We start from the raw sequence: 15,918 nt of genomic DNA on the forward strand, positions 1-15,918 counted from the left end.
AATGTACAGTGTCTGTACTGTGCTTTGATGTTTTCGTCCTGTAAAACTATAAATATTTTCTGTAAAATGTGTTTTTTGTTAATTTTTGCGGGTGTCTGAAGCAGCATTGTTTTCATGCGTTTCAGTTTTCATTGAACTAAGCTTCCACTGTATTTTAGTCATGGTAACAAAATGTCATCTGCTGGGTTGAATGTGTTTGGTTGTGTTTATATTCTTCCAGGTTAAATTTGACCAAAAGCTGCTACAAATGTACGTTTGTTGCAAAAAGAGAGAAAGAGACTGCATGTTTATTGCTGTGATTTTAATCGGCGTTCACATTTGTCTCTCAAGCAGTCTCCGTCGAGTTGTTTGGTGCGCACCAAGTTTCGTATTATTGAGTTCAAATGTAACATCAACTCACCCTCACTCGTATTTTTCCAGGGGTTTGACAGAAACAAGCCAGTCCGTAGACTCAAAACGGTCCAAGTTGGAATCAGAGTTGCACACGATTTAACCATGCCTTCCCTTTTTGTTTTCGCATCCTCTCCAGCTCCTCTCGCTCTCCCCTCAGAACAGTAACCCACCCTATTTTCAGGTTTAATGGTACATGCCATTAGAAAGCCCATCTCTGGAAGGGAGGAGGAGGATGAGGGGTGGTCTCAGTCTCAGCTAAGAGGCTACTTTAGTCCCCCCACCAAGCATAAGCACATTCACGTATGCCTCTGCACGTGTAGAGTCGCCTCATCCGTCTCGACAGAGCGGTCGGCTTCTGAGAGGACCAGCCAGCAAGCCGGCGGCAGAGAGACAGCAGAGAGGGGGGGGACAAACAGCAGAAGGGAGGGAGAAAAAGGGAGAAAAGGGTGACTAAAAGCCACACAGAAGAGGAGAAAAACACATCCAAAGGAAGATGAGGGAATAAAAGGAAAGGATGCTTTGAATGCCTGCTCTCTTTCATCAAGCAAGAAGAAGAAGAAGAAGGAAGGGAGCGAGGGGGACGCAACATCCAGAAGGGACAAAAGCGGGAATGCTGGAATGAATGGGAGTCCTGCTTGCACTAGGAATAGCAGTCACCCACACCGAAGTCACTGAAAAGGTAAAGAGAGAAAAAACCCCAACTCTGTTTATGTTCTTATTTTGCACTTGAAAGGATGCAGAGGAGCGTGACAGCGATGAAGCAATTCCCATGCTGATCAGGCGACGAGGAGGAAGGAGATTGCCATCTTTGTCCCTGGCTTGTGCACGACACAGTGGGGGAGAGCACGAGCGAGAGCAAGGGGGAGGCTGGGTTGCATGCATGCCTGCTACAGGGAGGGCTTTGGGAAGTGCTTGCGATAGAAGAAGAGTCTTGATGAAAAAAGAAGGAGCGATAATCCTCGGGATGAGCATGCTGAGATAGCAATTGTGGAGATTTGCTCTTAACTGAGCAGCTGAGGACATGAGGTCGGCTTATATATATTTTTTTGGTGTGTGTTTATTTAACGCTAAGCTGATGAATTCGTCAAATATCTAAACAAGAAGTTGAATATGAGGACCTCAAAAACAGCGCATGATGTGATGAGAGAAGGCTGGACACATTTGCTGGGAGTTTTCTCCAGCCTTGACAAACCCACTTTCTCTCATGACCCAAGGGAGCAGGGTGCTACCTTCCACCCAGAAAATAACAACTCCGCAGAGGCAAACAAAAAGGAAAAAAAAAAAGCTAGAGTGGGTTGTACAATTGCCTTTCTGACACCTGCCCAGGATAGACCTTGACTCTTTTCGATAAGATGCACTCGTCGAGATTGGACAGCCAATTGTGTCAACTCTATGTCCACATATGAGCGGATACGCTGTCAGATAAAAGCAGCCTGCATCCTCCATGGGCGAACAAAGTGTGTGGACAATAATCTGTTTGAAACATCACACTGTCGCCCTATATCATTATAAGTGTTTGTACACGTGTAAAAATGAGTTAAGCACTAAAAAAAATCATGAATATTCCCATGATTGTGGCTCGGGTGGATTGAATTTAAAGCAAGCACTTGCAATCTGAGCTGAAGTGCTTACCATAGTGTGGTAACGGTTATACAATAGTTTAGTTAACATGCTTAATGGTGTTATTAATATTGAAGTCCATCATGTTTACACTAATAGAAAGTAGTAAATCTTTTTTTTTTAATTCTACCCCTTCTGCGAGTCTCAGCAGTTACTGATACTGTCTGATTTGAAAAGAAATAAAAAGCCGAAAGGAAATGTGGTTAGCATTAGCTTGAACCGGCTAACTCAATTTCATTGTATTCCTACTGGCTGGCTCGCCAGAGGTGGCAATGGTGTACATTAAATGGTACAGTATATTCCTGTCTCAATATGAGGGGGATTTCAGTATATTTTCTTTATATCCTTAAATAACCTACACAACGCCATAGTTCTCATAATCTTCTTGTGGTGATGCAAAAGAAAAAAAAAAAGACTTCATCCTTTGATGCTAAGTGTCATAAGGTTTTGGGTGTAGTGATATTTTTTTGTGATTTTAGAGGCATGTTTTTCCAAATGTGGTGAAATTCTGATTTGTACATTTGGCTTTAGAGGTTCCATCTTTATTTTTACATCCATATGTTGTCCATGATTATGGTCGGAGCAGGAAGCTACAATAATGTGAGATTGTGACGAGCGAACAAATAGAATTTGGTAAAAATATAGTAATTTGGGATACATGCTAGCAGACATGTAATATAGATATCCTTATACAAATAGTCAATGATGTATGGACGATTAGTTTCACTAGTGGTCCTTCTACCACGCTTTTTCCTGATGGTGGCCATGTTTTTTAACCAATCTTGGTTTATAAGTCCCCTAACAATGTACAACATTTTTAGTGATGATTCAGTGGAATACCGTAATGTTCCAGTGGCTGTTTTTTTTAGAGCGCATTGAGCTGTGTGAGAAACAGATAGAGTGGTCACCCCATTTATGTATGCGATTTCCAAGTGACTGCATTTGGAGTGCAGTCTGCATATGTTTGCTTTAGCTTTACCTGCATAATTGTGTGTATTTCTGCAGTTAGCAGCCATAGGAAAAACCTTGCTCGGTGTGAATAAGGCTGCCAAAGGTTCTGAACTCCAGTTTGAAATCCTTAGTCATGTGTCAGCACGCATCAGCCTAACCGCCTGGAAGTTCTGACTGGTCCGGTCGCAGGCAGCTGACACCCAGCATGACATCAGAGCACACAAGCTCTGATTTGAGTTGTTTTTTTTTCTGTGTGTGCCATAGAGACGAGTATGTCGACCTCACTCACTGGCCACTTTATTTAATTTATGCCTTGGTTCGGATAATAGTGCTCACTTAATCAAATTTTTGTCTATCCATTTCTAAATGATTGTTCATGTCAGTGAGCTATTGCCATCCAGTGGCCCTCACTTACACACGGCGCTTGTAGGGATGGGCAATATTTCACATCCCTTTGACTTTTTGATTTTGAAGGACAAAGATTTCAAGCAAGCAAAAAAAAAATCTTTAACAACAAAGGTAACTGTGGGCAATGTCGACAGTTTTTTTTGGCCAAATACTTTCTCCTCGGTTTTTGTACACTCTTGGTTTTTTGGTTTTTATATAATATCGGATGTAACAAATTAAAATTTGTAACAAAGCACTCTATACATTGCTGACTCCGTTTTACATTGAGTGCGAACGCAAAATAGTGCCCCATGGGCCAAAGAAAGTTGCCAGTGTAAAAAAATGTAAGAAACACTATCTCGCCAGGATATACGCGAAATCCGCATCAACGATAACTTCCATCCATTACCCATTTATAATTATTTTTGCATTGTTTTCTGCATGTAAAACTATAACTTTTCCTACAAAATGTATTTTGGGTAAATATTTTTTTTTTTGGGGTGGGGGGGGTGTGGGACAGATTAAATGGAATTACATTATTCCCTGTGGGAAAAATCACCCGCTCAAAAATAAGTTGTACATTTTGGTTTTAGCCCTGTTGGAATTACACTACCGCTCAAAAGTTTGAGATCACTTGCAAATTTCTTTTTTTCCAAAGAAAAACAAATTTTCATGCATTTCACAAACAATTTTTCCATTTCGCAAACATTTTTATCCATTTCACAAACAATTAAAATGAATCAGATGATTTTCAAAGAAGGATCTCCATTTTTGCATAGAGGCCTACTATCAACAACTGTCAGTCCTCTGCATCAATCTCCTGGTATGGCTGCTAATCCAAGTTCATCATTTTATAAGGCTAATAGATGATTAGAAAAGCCATCTAAAAATCGTAACTAAAACTAAAATCTCTTACCATGCTGTTAACTACTCCCTTCAGAGAGCAGCACAAACTGGGTCTAACAAGGACAGAAAAACGCTGCACAACTGTGCAAGAGAGTGTGTAGTTTAAGACAAAGATGCCTCAAAGCCATATCTCAGACTGGCCAAAAATATTTCCAAATCATCTCAAACTTTGGAGCGGTAGTGTAATTAATAACAAAAAGCGAAGTTCCGACTACTAGTAAATACCGTACAACACAAGACATGGTACCAATATCAACAATATATTTCAGTTATCCTCTTTTATTACATATAAATAAATGCCTTAGCATATGAAGTCAATAGTGCAAAAACAAAAACTGCAATTGGGTCTGATTCCTTTCACCATAAAAATATCAACCTCATCACACTCGTATCTATTCGCTACTGATACTACACTTGGTAATGATACCATCTATATATGTGGATTGATCTGTGTACTCCCTCTGTTTTAATCTGACCCTCATCTTTGTGATGGAGTGCATAAAGAATATCATGGTGGTGGATGTTCCTCTGCTTCAATAGCTTATATACACTGAAGGAGTGTGTGTGTGTACTGTGTGTGTACTGTGTGTGTTTCCGCCCCCCAGCAGTTTGTCACACGGGTGTTGGTGTGCTCCTATGGCACTGCACTCTTTGACCGTGAATATATTTAGTGTGTGCTCAGTCTGCCAATGTCAGCAAATAGCATCTGACTTAAGGAAGCGGACACCTTGTCATTTCATCTGTGTTCATTGCTGACCCACTGCCACCCCCGTGCACGCTTTGACCACACAATAATATACATACAGTACCAGACTGCAGTATATAGACGGTAATATGTACTGTATACAGGATCAGTCAAAACTTAAGACACACCTTCTCATTCAATAGCATAGGCATGTGTGTCTAAACTCTTAAATGTTACGGTATGTGTCAAATTGATATCTTGTTTTGACGAGGTGCAGAAATATCAAAGACACTTGGGAAATATATGAATGGTAGACAGTACCTTGGTTTTCATTCCAAAAGGTCAGTCGAAAACCCAAGTGTATGAAAACTGAAATCCAAGAAATAATGTCAATCCAATGAATCTGTTCCAGATACCCCAACATATCAACAAACGTCTTTATTAAAACCACAAAATTCAAAGTACCCAAGAGGTAAATACAGATACAGTCTGTTGCGTGCAATATGGTAGAATAACCAAGACAGTGTGTGAGAACCAATGCAAAAGTGTGCTGAAAATGTTTGTCGATTGGAAAAATCATTAAGAATAATGACTTGATCTCTTGTCTTGTGTTTTAAAAATCAATAATCAATAGTCTTCTTCCTTTAACTCAGTAGGTAATTTGACTCAAATAATTAGCATTATCGATGAGGTCTGCTTCACATACACTACTGTCCAAAAGTTTGGGATCACTTGCAAATGTCTTTGTTTTGCAGAAAGAAAAACAAATTTTCATGCATTTCACAAACAATTTTTTCTATTTCACAAACATTTTCATCCATTTCACAAACAAAATTAATTTTCAAAGAAGTATCTACATTTTTGCATAGAGGCCTACTATCAACAACCGTCAGTCCTCTGCATCAATCTCCTGGTATGGCTGCTAATCCAAGTTCATCATTTTATACGGCTAATAGATGATTAGAAAAGCCATCTAAAAATCTAAACTAAAACTAAAATCTCTGGGTCTAAGAAGGACAGAAAAACGCTACACAACTGTGCAAGAGAGTGTGTAGTTTAAGACAAAGATGCCTCACAGCTGCACTAAATAGTAGCCATCAAACACCAGTGTCAGTATCAACAGTGAAGCGGTGACTTCAGGATGCTGGACTTCATAGCAGGACTGCCAAGAAAAAGCCATATCTCAGACTGGACAAAAACATTTCCAAGTCATCCCAAACTTTAGAACGGTAGTGTATAACATTTTACAAGAATAAATTCAAAATTTTAAAAAGGTAAAAATATAATCTAATGAGTAATGCAATATTATGAGAAAAAATTGTAGCATAAAGTTGATATATTTATTTTGGTCATATTATGAAAAATTAACAAAACAACAAATAAAGTTGTAGTTTTTTGAAAATTGTTTGCAGCAAAATGGATAATATTACAGTAGTCAAGCAAAAATATTATGGAAATGAAGTAGGGATGTCCAATAATTACGTATCTGCACCAATAATAATTGGCCCAATATCAGCATAAAAATGTGATATCGGTTGATATCATATTGAGATTTTTTTCCCAATCGTTAAAACCACTTTTAAAAATGCTGTATATAACACAAATGTGTTCATTCCACCACAGGGTATATGTCATGTTGTATGACACATATCTTAATCGGTTGTTTGAGTATTAAGAAAAAAAAATGCTACTATTGTAATATTATGATAAACAAACACTGCAATATAAAGGTGTAATTTTTGGAAAATTAGGTTGGGGTAGAAGCACGATGGTCGAGTGGTTAGCGTGTTGTATCTCAGACTGGACAAAAACATTGGCAAGTGATCCCAAACTTTTGAACTTTGGACTTTGGAAATCTGATAACAATCATGACCTTTTGTGTCCATCACCATCACGTTTGTTAATTGAACACCTTCTCTTTTGCTTCTTTTGCTTCTAGCGTTTTGGGTCAAAAGAGTCCTTGTGAATAAACGTTGAAGTTAATTATGTATCGATATCTAAAAATCATGTGGTGTCCAATCATCACAATTGTTATCAGCAACACGAATGCTTTGTGAGTGCACTATTTTATCTTTTAAAATGTGGTGGTGATGTAGCACTGCACAAAGTACAATTATGACTCTCTTTAGTCATCTTTGGAATGAGCCCCCCCCCCCCCCACCAATGATGAGCAGTACATTGTACAACACAGCAGCATAAATTACACAGGCAGGTAAATCACTTGCAGTCGTGCACGTGTTGTATGTTGTCATGCATGTAGGACACACACACACACACAGACTCCTCAGCTTGCATTTCACACATCATTGCACAATGTAATGGCATGTATGGAGTCTGGCAAGAAGGAGGGATTATAGTTTTTGTGCAAATGTTTGGGAAGGTAATGACAAGGCTGTGGAGGGCATGCAGCCTGTGTGGGTGCGTGGAAAGCCAGCTCACCTATACACAGAAGCGGAGAAGTTAAAAATGATAGCGGTGGAAGCTCAAAAACTCCCAAAATATACACTAGATCCGCCTCTGCCTGCATAGAGGGAGGTGTTATAACGATAGAACAGTATTCTAAAAGCAATGCAGCCATGTTGGATGAAGACAAGCAGACTAACTTATTAATAGTAATGCAGAGAAGGAAGAAGGAGAAGGCTGCCTGCAGTGGTTTACCTGAGGTGCATCACAGCCGCTTGACCAGAACGTTGAATAATAAGATGCCGGCTTCCTTCACACGGCAGATGATTTCATCAACACTTGTTTTGGCAAAAGGCTGCCGCCATCAGCGGGTAGGACATGACAGGACAGGAGGAGAAAGAGGATACGGAGACAGGAGGAAGACGAGTGGCATTCATACCTATTACACTCACAAGTGTGGGTTGACACAAGTCAGATGGAAGTTGGATTTGCTTCTCGGTTGTTCTGTTTCCAGCTTTCTGATGCATAATTCAAGATAGAAAATTACATTTTCTAGTGAGTTCCTCGGTTAATTATCAGTCCCGGATTTTCATCAACCTGTGAGATGTAATGTTTTTTTATATACGTATATATTGCTGATTGCTTTCGTATTGCTATATTGCAGATAAGAATAATTGGGTATATATTTTTGACTTACATTGGAGCCAATGCATTATGCATTATGCATTGCAATACAATACACTACTGCTCTGTCTGTACAAAATAATACCAAAATAGGCCTAAATACCTATAGAGGCATAAAGAGGCACAAGACAGTCAAAAGTGATCATTTTAGCTACAGCAAAGCATGCTGGGAAATGCGTTATCTGCCCTTTTCACAGATGCAAACTCTTCCGGATTATGCATATTATTTATTGTAATATTTTTGTGTTGATATAAAATACTGTAGCTTTTGTCCAAAATTGAGAGAATGAAGAAGAGGTGGTCGATCAACAATCTCTTTATCGAAACGAACAATGTAGTACATCTGCAGAAAGTAGAAATTTCAAGCAGGAATAACTGGACACAAAAAAATGCACTTTTCCCCCACTAACAACAAGCTTCAGATTAATCAACAAAAATAAAAATGCCAAAATTGCCTCAGTTTTCATAGGTTTTTGGTTTTCATCAAACCTTTTGGAAATAATTAATTTGGACTGCAACTAATGATTGCTTACTTGGTCGATTAATCTGAAAATGACAAAATATTTTTAACCAGAAAATTTGTTAATTTAACAAATGATAAATTTGGAAAGCTGATTAATCATCGATTAACAGATGTTGCTCTTGAATTAATGGGAAAAAAATATATACATATATACACTACCGCTCAGTTGTGCATAGTTTTTCTGTCCTTGTTAGACCCAGTTTGTGCTGCTCTCTGAAGGGAGTAGTTAACAGCATGGTAAGAGATTTTAGTTTTAGTTTAGATTTTTAGATGGCTTTTCTAATCATCTATTATCCTTATAAAATGATGAACTTGGATTAGCAGCCATACCAGGAGATTGATGCAGAGGACTGACAGTTGTTGATAGTAGGCCTCTATGCAAAAATGGAGATCCTTCTTTGAAAATTAATTTTAATTGTTTATAAAATTAAAAAAATTGTTTGTGAAATGCATGAAAAATTGTTTTTCTTTGGAAAACAAAGACATTTGCAAGTGATCCCAAACTTTTGAGCGGTAGTGTACGTACATATGTATAAACACGAGCCTATAGCATTAATAATCCATGCACACGTCACTTTCCATGCTGGCCTTTTTAACAATGTAAACAAAGTACATCTGGCTGTGACTATGAAGTGCATTTTTATGTCTAAAGACGCACAATTTGCTCTACTCTTTATATTCCTGTTCACTGGTTCAATTGCTAATGCTAACAATTCATGTCTGCCACCCCCCGCCTTTTATTCTTAATGATTTTTCCAGCATTATCTCATTAAGTGTATTTGCACTTGGCCATGCAGCCTGAGGCTAGTGCTGCTGTCTGGGAAACAGGAGGTATTAGAGACAGCTGGCGGTGTGGCGGCGTCACTTGCGTTCACATTCATCAGGCTTGCTAGAGATTAGGCGACGGTGCAGTGCAGGGATGCGACTGGAGGCGCAGTCACATGATGTATTCATAATATACAACCCCACCCCCACAGCACACTCCCACAAAGACACATATTCTACTATGTCCTCTGGCTATGACAACAACAACCAAAAAAAATAATAAAAACAAACAAAAAAAACAACAATAAGCAAAGCTCCTCCAGCTTGCAATGACAACAGCAAAGATGACACCCCCTCACCGCCCCCACCACCTTTCAACGCCTCCTCCCAGATTGATTCAATTACATGGAATAAGACGCCAAAGGAGCTTAGCCTGCAGTCAGCGTGGTGCGGTGGAGGTGTCACGGTGTGTGCACCCTTATGGCCGCTATACCTTCTACCTAACGGTGGGCAGCAGAGGTCAGCAGTTAAGAGACATTATCATTTCACAGCATGGCAGAGGTCAAGCCTCATCACCATTCTGTCCGCATCATCCAGATTTGACCTGACATTCGTGGTAATAAACACTGTGTGGACTCTTTAACCCTTGTATTATGTTGGAAAAAAACTACATTGATTATGTTGCGGGTCATTTTGACCCATACTGTGTAAATCCACTCAAAACAGTCAAAAAATCAGGTTAACCAATCACAACTTTATTTTAGATTATATAAACATTTAGAAAAGAGACATACAAAACATTTTTAATACAAACACTATGTTTAAGAACTATTTAGTTAACGTATTTCCCTCTTCACAAACACTTTTTTTCCATTTAACTTGCCCAATTTTCTCAGATTTTCAATGTTAACAGTTTCAGTGTTCTCCACATGATGGACAGAATGTAACTGTATGCTTTCTGCAGATGTAATTCTTGCATTTCACACAAGAGGTACTTGTTTTACTGTCTTCTCGGGAGGGACAGACCTGGCATCTTTTCCGTTTCTTTACACCTGTATCCACTGGATCCATTGCAGATTGGTCAGATGACCTGAGCTTGACCTTTTCAATGACAGCTGCAGCTGCTGGGGATTGAGGTGGCCTGGCTCGCCTCTGGATCTTGGGAGTGACGAGTGCTTTGCCGAGTTCTTCCAGGAAAAGTCGACGTCGATACAATTTGCCGGCATTCCACTGCTGGTTGATTTCAGTCCACAGGACATAGGCATTGTAAGCAGACACGTCCACAATGTTGTAGAAAATCACCAAGGGCCAACGAGCAGTCCTGCGCTGGCAACTGTATGTTGCTGTGACTTTGTCCAGATTGTCAACTCCTCCTTTGGTGGAGTTGTAGTCCAGGATCATTTGTGGCTTCATGTCTTCTCTTGTGCTCAGAGATGCATCTGCATGCATTGTGCTCATGACAAGAACATTCTTGTTTCTCTTTGGGCAGTATGAAACAACTGCTGCTTTCTCAGTGAAAGCAAATATTGAGGAGTGCCGAGGTCTGCCCTTCATCTTCAGAATTTCACTGGGAAGTTCTGGCTTATTTCTTCTGACCGTTCCCAACATAGTCAGCTTTCTCTTTAGAAGTTCATCTCCGAGGCGGTAGGATGTAAAGAAGTTGTCACATGTGATGTTATGACCTTGCAGGCCTTCACTCATCTCCAGCACCACACGCATCCCCTGATTCTTCTCAGACGCTCCTCCACGTAGCTTTCCTGTGTATACTTGCATATTCCATGCGTAGCTAGATTTTGCATCACAGGCTGCCCAAATTTTGATGCCATACTTGGCAGGCTTGTTGGGCATGTACTGTCGGAAAGGACAGCGCCCCCTGAATGAAACAAGGCGCTCATCTACAGTAACATGCGGACCAGGATTGTACAACAAAGGTAGAATTTCAACCCATTTATCCCATACATCTCTGATTGCAGCTAATTTGTCTCTTTCACGTCGACCAGCTCTGGTGTCGCGGTTGTCAAATCGGATCACACGAGATATCATGTGAAATGTCTCCAGAGACATTGTTGCTCGAAAGATTGGCCTCCCATTTTCTTCATTCCATAGACTTGCAGTTGCTTCTCCCTTTGACCTGTACACTCCAGCTAATACCAGAATTCCAATGTAAGCATGCAAGTCAGTCTGATCCAGTGGCTTCCATTTCTCTTGACATACACGCCTCCCCTCCAAGTTGGTCATGTCCAGTATAATCCTCTCTATTGGTGGGGATATGAAGAGCTGAAATGCTGATTGAATGTCATCAACTCGTGTGACAGCAAATCTTGTAGGACCAGGAGTCATTTTGATGATATTGGAAGATGACAGTCTGCCTTGGCTGTGGTGTGGTGATGTTGACCATTTTACATTACCATCTTTAGATGCCCATGTCTCCTCTGTGGATGATGATTGCTGCATTCCTTGGTTTTCATCTGATGGAGCAGACTCGTCCTCTGAATCCTCCTCATCACAGGAAAATTGATAATCTGGATCATCAATAACATTGTCCTCAGCCTCTGAAAGATCCTCTGTCTCTGAAATATCTTCCTCTGCATCACTATCACTATTCAATATCTGTGAAGTTTCTTCCGCTGTAAACCTTCTGGAGCTCATTTTTGGTGTGCATCTCAAAGAGATGACAAGAGAACAGTGACAAGGACAAGGGAGAGAAAGTTCCTCCTCTACACACACCTGGGTCTCTGGGTCCGAATGGCTCTTCAAAGGCAAAGTACATCAAAGAGATGTTTTTTTCTGGATCTGAACAGCTATATACCCACATTAAAGTGTCTGGGTCAAAATGACCCGCAACATCATCTTTGTATACAAACTCAGCACAGACATACCACGACACCTCAGAGTGTCCAAATTTTACACACCAGTTCATGACCCTAGATGAGGAAAAGTCACAAAATTTCATGAAAAAAAATAAAGGATAACCAGTACTTTTGTCAACACAAAAACTGAAATGGGTCAAATTGACCCGTAACATAATACAAGGGTTAAACAAGGAACACTGACACCCTCAAGCTTTGCTAACATTAATATTGACATAACCTCCATGATGAATATATACAGCACAATGTACAAAGTGGGCTCCAGCACACCCCCGTGACCCTAATGAGGATAAGCAGTATAGAGGATGGATGGATTTGTATTTTATTTCATTGGTCCATTTTTGTGCTTGAAAATGCTTAATTTAGGCAAAAATAATGATGTCAAATTTGCTTAAATATGCATATTTTCAGACAAATAATAGGTTGTGTTCAACCACAAAACAACAGGATTTATTAATATTTATATTTCTGAAAAAACAGAAAAAAGGATTAATTTGAAGCAAATTGTATAAATAATTGAAATATGAATGCTGTGTTGTAAAATATAATTTTAAATAATTGCATTTGCAACCAATTTCATTTGACCGATTGTAATATATTTAATGATTGAATTTTTTTTATAAACAATTAATTTTTGGGGCTGCACAGTGGACGAGTGGTTGGCACGCAGGCCTCCCAGCAAGGAGACACAAGTTCGATTCCACCCTCTCTGTGTGGAGTTTGCATGTTCTCCCCATGCACATGTGGGAATTTTTTTATGTGTTTTCATTTTCATCCTTTCTTCATTGATTGTAATTCTAAAATAATTTCTTTTCATTATTGTTTTTATTTTAAATAAATAATATTTTTTACATTTTGTGATATCTTTATTTTTCATTTTGTTTATTATTATTATTATTCTAATTCAAAAATGATTTATTTTATCATTGTTTTTATGTTTTTTTTAAGAATTTCACTTTTTTTTACACATTTTGATGTTATTTTACATTCTGCTAATGTATTTATTCATCCATTATAATTCTAAAATTATTTCTTATGATTCCCTATTTTTTAGGTATGTCTTACACTTTTCCTTTTTTCATCATAGCTAGATTTATATACATATATATTTTTTTTTATTTTACGATTGTTTGCTTCATATTCCAAGCCGTCAACTGACACACATTAGACACACACACACACAATTTATTTTAAATTCATGCATCAAAAACTGTGTATTATAAAGCATTTGCTACTCTTTCCAAGTGTGGCCTTGTGGGATGTGTTGTTGTTGTGTCGGCGGAACAAGGCACAGGTAGACCAGCCAAACCTGTCATCACAAAATATAACACTTTTATGTGAGGTGAGAAGAAAAGATTAGGTGAGAATATTTTTTTCTTTGCGGGTTTTGGTTGTTTCCCTGATAAACATCTGACCTTCTCGGCCAGGCTGCAGTCATGACTTGGAGATCAGGTCAAACACCGTACAGGGTGTGTTTAAATTCCTCTATAAGGAGCAATATATTATCTACAGAGCATATTGTATGTACAGTATATGTACCAAGAAGCTTGCTTAATAGCCATAACATCCTGACCTGTGCCATTGCCAGCTGGGATAATTAAGGATGGTAAATAATTAATGGGGTAAAGCATTTAATTGTGCAAATAATCTTCTCTACTAATTAAGAAACTCTCATTTTTCATTTAGCCTTTTTATTCTGATGGTAAAGACTCGGAGCACAGAACCAAACATGCTGGAATTCAAGTCCATGCAAAGTTATTTGAATTCTGATTCTGTAAGGGCCCTTTGACAGGCTCATGTGGGACTTTTATGCATTTTTTAAAATATCGGGTTTCATGATTGGGAAAAAATGACATACCGATACCACATTTTTATGCTTGTATCAAGCCGATAATTATCAGTACCGATTATCGGACATCCCTAGTTTTTACCATTCATCCATCCATTTTAAATACAGCTTATCCTCACAAGGGGGTATACGGGGGTATACTGGAGCCAAATCCAGCTGTCTTCGGTTGAGAAGCGGGGTACACCCTGGACTGGTGGCCAGCCAATCACAGGGCACATATAGACAAACAACCATTCACACTCACATTCATACCTATGGACAATTTGGAGTCGCCAATTAACCTAGCATGTTTTTGGAATGTGGGAGGAAACCGGAGTACCCGGAGAAAACCCACGCATGCACGGGGAGAACATGCAAACTCCACACAGAGATGGCTGAGGGTGGAATTGAACCCTGGTCTCCTAGCTGTGAGGTCTGCGCTCTAACCACTCGTCCTCCGTGCCGCCCAATTAAATTTAATTTAATTTAATTTAATTTAATTTAATTTAATTTAATTTAATTTAATTTAATTTAATTTAATTTAATTTAATTTAATTTAATTTAATTTAATTTAATTTAATTTAATTTAATTTAATTTTATTTTATTTTATTTTATTTTATTTTATTTTATTTTATTTTATTTTATTTTATTTACGTATTTTTTCTATGCTGCACTTGCTCTCTGTGTATTGTTACACGGTCTCTAGTCTTTTCTCTCCCTGTACACAGGAAGTGAACCAACTATTAGTGGCTACTGAAACATTAAATAAGCTCTTCTTCGACGAGACCCATTCAATTGTGCAAGTGTAAACATGTGATGAGTCAATGCATGTTCCTAGCGAGAGTGTTCCCGCTATTGTCAAATTATTCAGGACAAGGTAAGGGTCCTCTTCAAGACATATGACCATCAGAAGTGAAAGGCAAAATTCCGTGTTGAAAAGATGCGTTTCCGCACGGCCGAGCTGCTGGCAAACAGTATCGGTGTCAGCGCCGTGACGGGCATGAGTTGTGTCCTCCTGTGATTGTTTTGTGATATTGCTTGCATGACATTTCATGTGTGGCAGAGGCGCCAATTACCTCACACTCTCCAGTGTTGCATCTGTGAGTCACACACACAAACAAACGACACACAAGCTATGCTCCCTTCTTCATGAATGCCAAAGAAGCTCTGCAAATGCACCATTAGAATGTGGAGAGAAAACCAGCCTGCTCACTTTTTCACAGATTTTTCCATTCATGTGGAAAATGTTATCCGACAAACCCTCTCAGACGTGTTTTTGTTGTTGTGTGGATGTGCGTGTCTTTCCAAGATCCAACACATTTTCAAAACTAATTTGAGCGGTCAGGAACAAGGTGACCTTGTTGACGCAGGCTGCAGAGCACATTTGTCTCATTTTGAGTCAGGCTTTAATTGGAACACATAGAGGCAAAACTGTGCCATCAAGTCTTCATTTGCTGGGGAAAAAAAAAACGCTTGAAGGTCCCATTAGCTACAATTGGGTTACAAGTATTTTGGCCAAAATCTGGGATTTCATTTTTTTTTCAATACGCCCTACTGTGTGTCTGCAGCTTTAATGCTACTGAGCTGTGTTTGTCCTACTCCATTGTGCACCTTTTACATATACTGTACACTGTAACCTTCACTAGCCACGTATACATGGACCCAAATATTGGTAATGGTTTTATTTCATTTGAACGTGCATCAGATTACAATTGAGTGCATCCCATAATCAGTTCACAGTTCCACATGTCCAAAAGGAGTAGGAAGAAGCAAAGTTTATTAAATCCTACCCCTCCATCTGGTACTTTTACAGTCAGTAATAATAATAAAATAAAAATAATTAATTTTAATTTTAATTTTAATTTTAATTTTAATTTTAATTTTAATTTTAATTTTAATTTT

General features: G+C 38.8%; 1 protein-coding gene across 4 annotated transcripts in view; it reads left to right on the forward strand.

Moving 5' to 3' along the window:
* The first annotated feature begins 623 nt into the window (after positions 1-623).
* Positions 624-15,918, forward strand: part of b3gat1a (beta-1,3-glucuronyltransferase 1 (glucuronosyltransferase P) a) — an 85,453-nt gene continuing 70,158 nt past the window's right edge. For 3 of the 4 annotated variants that reach the window (XM_058079419.2, XM_058079421.2, XM_058079420.2), the window contains exon 1: positions 624-1,072. The gene's annotated coding sequence lies outside the window, so the exon portion shown is untranslated. The remainder of the gene's footprint in view (positions 1,073-15,918) is intronic. The other variant, XM_058079422.2, reaches the window with a different exon arrangement.

This window comes from Doryrhamphus excisus, linkage group LG8 (genome assembly GCF_037039965.1).
Source record: "Doryrhamphus excisus strain RoL-2023G ecotype Guam linkage group LG8, RoL_Dexc_Guam_v1.1, whole genome shotgun sequence".
In the NCBI taxonomy this organism is placed as follows: domain Eukaryota; kingdom Metazoa; phylum Chordata; class Actinopteri; order Syngnathiformes; family Syngnathidae; genus Doryrhamphus; species Doryrhamphus excisus.